This window comes from Egretta garzetta, unplaced genomic scaffold, assembly GCF_000687185.1.
Source record: "Egretta garzetta isolate BGI_Z169 unplaced genomic scaffold, ASM68718v1 scaffold336, whole genome shotgun sequence".
Taxonomy (NCBI): domain Eukaryota; kingdom Metazoa; phylum Chordata; class Aves; order Pelecaniformes; family Ardeidae; genus Egretta; species Egretta garzetta.
The window spans coordinates 470,269-479,972 of NW_009259966.1; positions in this window are offsets into that span (position 1 = coordinate 470,269).

Below are 9,704 nucleotides of genomic sequence, written 5' to 3' on the forward strand. Positions count from 1 at the left end.
GAGCAAACGCACACATTCTGTTGCCCTGAGGAAAAACGCTTTCAGAGGGAGAAGAAATTACCACGTTTCTTACATTCTTCAGTGTTATAATACATTTTTGTCCACTATCAGCTATCAGTTCATTATTTCAGCTCCAGTGCTACCTGCCATGTTATTCAAGTACCATACAGTAAATTTGTGCAGGTAGTTTCCCTCCTTTCTACTATTCATATTTCCTAAGGAGACAGCGCAGTTCTTATAAGAGGAAGCATTTAATTCACAGCCCTGCCACGGGCTCCCTGTGTGACCAGAGACAAGCCACTTAACCTTTCAGTGCTTTGGTTTCCCCTGCTCTAAAAAGCGAATAACAACAATACATTTCTTACCTTTTACTTATTTTGTCCATTTAGACTGTATGCTCTTTTAGGGTGGAGATTACCTGTGCTAGGTTACAGTACTGCAGTATTTATCAGTATGAAGATAACTGTTGCTCACATAAAATAGTTAAGAATTTTTATTTTCATAGACGAGTTGAAGTTTATCACTACCTAGGTCAGTGCAAAATGTTCAAATGCTTTTTTAAAAAGCAAGTAAATTGCTACACACTGCCTATGCTTACAGATACTCTGCTGTCAGCCTCTAACAGTGGCATTTAAGCAGTGCTGTGCCTGGATTCCTGATTTCTGAGAGCTGAGAATCGTACAGCCGGAGAGGGGATTAAAGACTGCCTTGTCTCCAAATTCCCTAGCTTTCTTGTTCAGCGCATCATTAATGTGATTTTAATGTAGACTTGCCACTGTTATGTTCTTGCTTGATGCAGTGGTGATAACCTGCAGAGTAGTCATGAAAAACGCAATATGCCATGTTTCAGCCCAGAATGTGTGACAATTTGGAAGCTTAAACTATTAGACCGCTAACACTTTAATCCAGCCACCTACTTTTGTATTACAAAGAAAGAAAAAGAAAAAGTGTGTGGCTAAGTGTGGCTGGCTAAGATTCCCGACTCCCTGTTAACACACGACTAGACTCAAGCACACACCTTCCGCCTTTAGCATGAGAATTTGTGACATTTTTTTGAGGGTGGGGAGAATGGACACAGTAGCCCATGTTGAGACTTAGCATGGGGAATGGTAGAATTGCCTAATAACCTTACGGCAAAGGAAAAGCACTTGTCTTTCTGTTATCAACCATGCAGTCGTGACTACAGGCTTCACTTAATACGCCATAGGCAGTGTGGTTTTGTTCTCTCCTACATGAGACATGCACCCCCAATAGCACAGGACAACTGTACCTGGCCTTGAAACCCATTTTACAGAGTTCAGCAAGGCTGATTCACCCTTCCTAGTAAATTTATACTGAGATCTTGGGGAAAGAGAGGGAAAAAGTGAGTATGAGGGGCTGTGGTGAAGAAGTATGTCTTGTCCAACTACAAGTACTGTTGAATTATTAATGCGCTCTCTAACAAAGGCTATAACATGGATGACAAGAGCATTAGCAATTAGATAAGTCACCATTACAAAAAATACTCTTTGCCCTATTCTTAAGACAGCTGGGACTTTCTTACAGTTGAACTTCTAAAAAAGATCTCAGCCTGTGCTGATCTCTTTTCTTGAGTTTTTTTTTAGCTTCACACAGATTTATTCAGCATACAAATTTACTAGTACAATCTGAATTTTGTGCCCAAGATTGTGACTTACATTTGCAGAAATAGCAATGTTCCAAATCACAGAGATAATAGAGAAATAATTTTAGAAAATTTAACTCAGAACTGTATATTGCTGATGGCCCAGGTTTCTAGGAATTTAGGAGGCTGAAGGTTCGTAGTTCTATTCAGCAACGGAAGACTGCCTTTGAAGTGCAGGTAGGAAAATACTTCTTTTAAGAATTTCAAATCCCAGCTTTGTTTTTAATCAGCCAAAAATGTTGTGTTTTTTTCTTTAATTCTGTCCTCTGACAGCTCTTTCTGAAATTAGCAGACCTCATTAAGTGACAGAGGTATAGCAGAAATTCTCATGACATTCACAAGTATTCACAAAAATCAGAAGCTTAGAGCTGTGTTTTAATTCACATGCAAAGGTTTTAAATGTTAGTCATCCTGATTTATAAGTGAAAGGCGAGTTTGTATCACGTTTCTTATGATTCACTTTTTTCAATGTAAAGCAGTTATAACAAAATATGATTTGGAATCAGCTGGACTGCAAAAAAAAATAAACAAACCTGTTTTAATATTAGAAAACTTCATTGAACTAAAATGAGAAAAATATTTATTTGTATTTTATATAGAGGTGCCTGGTTAGATTTGCCTATTTAAAGTTTTACCTGCTTCTTTGTTCAAAGAACAATTATGTCATTACTGTAAGAAATAGTTTGGATTTTTTTTTACCAAAGATGATAGTATTAATAAGCATTATGGTTTGATATAGTAATAATAGTCTTACATGCAATCAGAGGTTCATTATTAGCTACAAAGCTGAAAAAAAGCAAAATTTTTGTAGGGTGAGACCATTCACACATGAAATATTTCTATCAAAAGTATCTGTTAGTGTTGGAGAAGATGTTATCCTGAAGTCCTGCCTCTTCAGGGCACCCTGGAAGCTGGTAACTCCCTCCTCAACAGAGAACTGTTCCTTTTCTATTAACAGGGAAAATGAATGAGCCTGCAGTTTTCTTCTCAATGCAAACAGCAGTGTCAATGCTATGTTACTTCAGGCATAATTCCTAAACTGGTCCTGTGGGCCATAGTCACCAGAACCATAACCAAAATCATTTGCTATCAAAACAGAACAAGGAAACCACTAAACAGAAGGCAAACATGTATTTCTAAACGTTTCACTGTAACCACAAATTATCAGAGGAAAACTGTCAAGGCTAGAAGCAGTAGAGAAAAGCTGTTCACTTAGTAAACAACTGTATATGGTAAAATGTAATTATCGCAAAAGCAAACTTTACTAAGGGGATTACTGTGAGGCTGTTAGAGTAAAAGGTCTCTTTACATTTTTAATCTGACAAGATGAGAGTTCTCTGGAGAAAATAATTTTTAATAAAACCACAGATGCAGAAGGTTCTTTTCAGCCCTCGTTCTCCACTGTGCCCCTTGTAATAAGCTTACAAAGCAAATTAAACTTATTTGTTTGCAGTAGTGACCACGTGTAGAAGATGAACAAAAGCCTTGCTCAGTTGGCAAAATAACATAATCAGATTTTAGAAAATAAGCCATTCTTGACTCGCAGGCTGAACTCCTAATCTGGATTCAATTTCTTCTTCCAGCCTGTGAAAACTGTGATAACTCCTTAAACTGACTTTCAGGGGATGACGTAATAGTGGCCAAGAGGAGTAATAAAAACCAAGTTCATTCTGTGACAAGTTTTCTAACCTTAAGCATAGAGCTAGGATACGACTAGGTATAGGAGATAACAGAAGTACCACCTATTTAAGAGCAACCATACACATATGGTTTCTGCCTACATTTTCCATTGAGACTAATTTTTCTCAAGTATTTTTAATCCTGTAAATAAATTCATTCCTATATTTTAAAGGGGAACTAAAGTCTTCAGTTTCTACAGTTTTGTTTAAATATGGCCATCTCTGTCTTTGTCATGCTGCTCACAAAACTATTATTGAGAGCTCCTAACTGGCTTTATTACTACTCAGTCACCAAAAAAAAATTCTGGCCAGGATCCCCGTAGCCTTTGTCTCCTCCACGGGTACGAAACTCTATTGAAAACAATGTGGAGACTGACAAAGATTTCAAGGATCAGAATTATAGATTGCAAAAGGACAAAAATAAGGTTGATAAGAAATGTTAAAGATTATTATTTTTTTTCAGCTTACTAAAAAAAAAAAATCCAAATGCAACCCTTTAGGACTAGGAGAAGATTTGGAATAACCGGAAGCTATCTGTACCTCCACTTGCTTGCTTCCCATAGGAAAAAAATATGCATATCAAAGTCCAGTCAGCTCTTTGAAGGTCCAAAAGGTCTTTTTAAAAAGACTTGGAATTGTTTCATCAGTTCAGCCTGTTCATTTGGGAAGAGGCAGTTTGATGCTTTGAACATCCACATTTGCTTCTTGCTTTCCCAGTCTCCAAGGAACAGAAGTTCTTTGAACCAAGAAATCAGTGATGTTGCCTGTGTAGTTTATATAAAGACCAACCTGCTCTTGGTAAGTGACCTTAGCTCCGCAGCAAATGTTTGATTAATAGATCTGATGACATTGCTTCACATTTCTTGATTCTACTGGTCTTTTTCAGGCAAAGCTCCCACTGAAGTTAAATGGAGTTATGCTCTCATAAAGATGGTTGCTCTTAATTTAGCACCCATTCATTTGCCTGTAGATTAGTGGGGATTTTGTGGTATCTTAATCACCTTTTCTGATATGATTGAAGAGCCACCATTGTCTTAAGTTTCAAGGCCATATAATCTTACTGATTTTTAAGCAAACTCCCCATTGATTTCAGTAGGAAGCTCTACCTCAAAAAGAAAAAAATAAAAAAGAAAAAGAAAGGAAAAAATAATAATCAATGGCATATTATGGCCCTTAGAAGGTAAACAGGACAGGAGAAATCATTTGAAGATGTTTCAGGCATTACAAAGGGATTTTGTTTCAAAACATGAGGAAATAAGACTACTGCATTGTCTGAACTTTCTTATTGATTTCCAGACACAAACAATGTATAAAGAACAAATATACAATGTTCATATCTGTCTGAGGGGAATAAAACCTACTAAAATTATGGTGCTAACCATGTCCAGTGTACAACTATAACACCTGTTTGATGGTGAGCTTTGCAAGGGCAGAGAGAGACTAGTTTCCTCCAGATCAATTATTTCACAGTTAGGCTTGGACAGAGAAAATACCTTTCTTCTAACCCATAATCACTGTAATTTTAAAGTTTTTGGGGGGTTGGGGTTGGGGTTTTTTGGTCTTTCTGAATAGAAATAAATTGCTATTAGCACACAACATTTAGTCTAGAATACAGGGGTTTTAGGAAAATCAGGGAAAAAAAAGTCCTAAAAAATAAAGAAAACCTTCAACTTGTATTTCTATAAAATTTTTCCAGGGCAGGGGGTGGGGGTGTCAGTCCTGTGAGGACGTTGCAACGAGGAGCTACAAGACTGCAGCAGAGACTGATTCTATTCTCCAACAGCATCTCTGAACCTCTCTTTCTCAAAGCCCAACAAAACTTTGTGGTGTATTAGCCTGTCAGATAAAACCTCTAATATATGCTCTTCCATTCCTTATTCGTGTGGTGTTTAGTTTTGCTACAAAATAACTGTCCTCATCAGGTTATTCTTCACATTAGTGCAGGTAATTTATTGTGATCACTAGCATTGTAAAACTATCAGAGCCAAAGGGATGATAGCTATCTATTCCACCCACAAATAGTAGACTCGTATCTAACCAAGCACGGAGAACAAGGAGAGGCATCTTGGGTCCACCTGCAGCCAGCCACGTGTGTTGTATCAAATAGCAGTTAGACTCATTAATAAGCCCCTGTTCTTCCTCCATTTGCTGCTATTTCCGCTCTAACAAAGACTCAAAGAGGGGGTGCGCTTGAGCACTACGTAAATCCTTCTTAGCACAGCCTACAGCCTGAGTGAGCACATTTAATCCCTTGCGTACAGACTGAGGTCAAGGCTGTCAAACTACAGATACGTCTCTAAAGCTGAAAATTTCAGTTGCTACTGTCGGAAATGAAGAATCGAGGTCTCTAGATGGGACTATAATAGACTACTCCCTGTATATTGACACAGGTGGGTCTGTAACATATGCTCAGCAGTAGGTTACATGTTACCTCTGACAATGTCAAACAGTATTATTCTCTTCACTTCCCTTTCTTTATTTGTACTTGGATAGAAGACATTTGATCTTCCTTCCTCAGGAAGATCAAATTCACATTCAAATTACATCAAGAGGGGAGAGATGTATTCCTTTCATGTCCTGGTGTGGTAGTAGCAGTCAGAACTTGGAACGAAAAGATTCCTGTCCCCAAAGGAAGGATCCTGTTCTAAGGAATGTGCATCTTTGCTCCCCCCACTTCACACCTGCAATCAACTGCAAAAAACTTCAAATTATGTAAATTGTACAAAGGAAATAAAAAATTAAATAAAGCTATTGGAAATTTGGTATGTGTTTTTTTCTTTTAATTTGTGTTGGGTTTGCCAACAAGTGAATAAATAATATATTTTTTTAATCCAAAAATGTAATGAAACAAGAAATGAATCTAAATGGACAACTAATTGCTCAAAATGAAAACTCTGTGCAATTAACTCCATCCTATGAAAATACTTGAGCACCCCTGTTATGATTTCTCTCCCTGTCCCAAGGGAGAAATCATTGCATTCAATATGACAATTTCCTCCGCTTCTAACCAGCTGCTATGACTTTCCTAGCTGCCCAGCAAGGGCATCCCCAGGTACACACACACTTCCATGGGACAGCTTCCCTGAGCAAACATACAACTCCCCAAATGGGAGAGAGAGATAAATTACTTTTCTAACACAGTGGTGATGAAGCTACCTTACAGACCTTTCTTCAAATGCTATGTGCTGACTATTCAAGGAGAAAAATAAAAATGATTGAGATGTTATTTTGTCTCAAAGTGAGGCTGAAAATGCAGTAACATCTCCAATAAAACTCTCAAGGGGATTTTCAGTTTGCAGTCCTTGCACACTTTCATGATCGATGATTAATCCATGGATTCCAAGGTCTGTACAAATTCATGCACATGCTACCTCAGGACAGCTCAAAAAATAAAGAAGAAAGCCGTCACAATCTATTAGCTTACAGATGAGCTCTTGAATGAGCTTTTAATGACAGATATACACAACCGATTATAATAGTTCTGAAAACGAGGTGAGTCAGATAAGTAAAGGGAATTCTCACAATACACATTTTAACACTCTCATATCAGTTTTGCATTTACCTGAGAGACTCAAATAGCTCCTACAGAGCAATTATGGCACTCCAGAAACAGTACATTTCAGGACAATGCGGCTCTAAGAAAAAACACGTGTAAATATTCAGAACATTCCTCACACCACAAGAATCCAATTCAGAATTCAAACTGAAGCCGTGTCCTGAATGCATTGCACCCAAAGATTTCCTGCAGCTCTGAGATAGCTGAAAGCAAATTATAACATGTGATCCTAGGGAAAGTGGAAACTTTTTTTTTGTTATTCGAAGCAGAATTGCTCTGGAACTGTGGCTGTAAAGTGACCCTTTGAATTTCTTTACATTTCAAATGCATCTCTTTCCTTGAGTAGCAGTGTTTAGTATTTAATAAGAGGGAGAAAAGGTGATTCCACTTTTTAAAATACTCCTGATATAGGTGGTGAATTTCAAAGCACTCTACTTGTTTCTGCTGTTATCTCAGAGTGTGAATGTCACAGAATAATTCTGCTGTTGTTTTTCCACATTACTTCTTGAGTTAAAACACCTGACTGCTATACATTCCAAGGTTGCTGATTTCCACTGCAATTTTTCTGCTTTCAAGCTTACATAATTTATACCGCTTTGTCTTCCACCTTCATACCCAGCTGTCGTCTTCTTTAGTATTAAAGTAATATAAGCAACTTTTAGGCATGCTTTATACTTAAAATAATATCACATGGCACAAAAAGTCCTTGTGTTGTCAAAGGACTACAAATCACAGACCAGCTTTTCTTATTTCAGTTCTGTTTGGCTCCAAGCTAAAGTACCCTGGCATATATTCTATTGTATTGTTTGCATTCGAAAATCATAGAGAAGCAATATCAAATGTCTCTGTAATCATACAAGATGATCTAACTGAAAGAAAGATCATATAAGCTATTGTCAGAAGCAAAGGACGGGTTAGTGAAACATGATAAAGCAAACAAGAGAGGCAGCAAATGAATCAGAAGAATTACCCCATCATACAGTGTCTGTCACTGAATTAAGGTTACACAGCAACAACAAAACTGTCTTCAAATAATCCAGCTAGGTAACATCATTGATTCTTCAGTTCAAAAAGATGCTGCTCTTTGGGGACTAGATAAAAATGCTGGTGTTCAGAGCATAGAAACTGTTTGCTTCAGAAAGGAGTGCTCAGGTGGATGAAACAATTCTGAGACCTTCTCAAAAGACCTTTTTGCCTGTTAAGGATCTGGATGGTATTTGCGGTGCAGAGTGGGGATTTGCAAAGGGAGCTCCCTTGGGGTTGAAATGGCAGGATCTTTTGACTCATGCTAGCCATGGCCATGGGCCTAGCCACCTGGGTGCAGGGCAGAATAAGAAGCTTTGCAGTTAGGTTGGTTGAAGGAGGTTACTTGGCAGCGAAGACAGACAAGGCAACAAAGAGATGCTTACGGCAACAAAGAGACTACCTAAAACGAGGTCACACTTTCAAGGGAGCACTGGCAGCTCTCTTGCTCTTCATGAGGTTCTGGCCATTTTGAATGGGGTCTGGCTGAAGAATGATAGATATTGTGTTTACTGTCCTCTATCCTTTATAATATATGACAGATTTTCCTAGAATGTATATAGACACAAATAACAAGAAAAGCTTACCATTTTTTGGGCCTCACATGGATCTTCTGAAAGACGACATAGTGCCTCACAAATGGATCTCCTGAGCAGATTTTTTGTTGTTTGTTATAGGAGAGGAGGGAGTCGTTTTCAGTCTATTCTCTGGAGTTCAAATAACTCAGATGAGAAAGTCACAAGCAGGTGTTGACTTACACAGCTGTCTATACCTTGCTTTTATTTCTGGCTATTCATTATTATATTTTATGCTTGTTTACCTGTTGATCAGGGAAAAACACAATCAATTATTACAAATTTATTGAAGAACTGAACCCTAACTAAACAAAACTTCTATAATTAAAATCTAAAAAAGAAGCACCTCAACAATTTAAACATCAGTATGTATCAATAACTTATAAAAGATGGAAAAAGCTGATTTTCCATACAGAGACTCCTATAGTAAGAATCAAATTAATTTTTAATAGCTTCATTCCCTTTCCTGGGCCCTACAGTGTCTAACCATTGCTGTGGACATACACAGTAATGGAAATGTAGATAGCTGGTATAAACAAGATGTTCTTTAAGATATGAAGGGCATTTATTTTTATCCTGCACTGGTATTGAGACAGAACAAACATGTCCTCATAGAGAAAAGGAAATTATTTTTATGAAAAAAGGGAGAAAGGGCAGAAAAAATTAACTATTTTTCTTCGGAAGGAAAGAAGTTTTCACCTGGGATACCCATGTTCCCTGACACAAAAGACCACTGAGTATTAATTTTGAAATGGCATTCAGACTTTATTATGGCATAGCTTCATTTTTAATAGAAATGGATTGCATTCTGAGTCTGCAAAGCTGCACATGAAATTAGCTTCTTCTTTTAAAACAAGTTTTAAAACAAGTGAAGAAAATTGCACATTTTCAAATGTTAACTATGTCTTAAAAGAGAAGCTGCACAGAACTCTACCTTTGGGTAGAGTTGCTGTGGTAAGGCTAATTTCTCACAATTATACAGTATCACACAACCCCCTGGGGATACTGATTCTAATTATATTTTATTGTTCCTGAGTTCAGTGAAATTCTTTAAAGAGACCATTTTACCAATCAAGCTAACAATAATTTGAAAATGTAGTAATCTGTATTCTTTATTAAGCATACATTTGCTGACTAAACAAATGACTCTTGTTTATTTCCATAAGATAATCGCTCTGAAGCTATATTTGTCTGCAAGTCTATTGCAT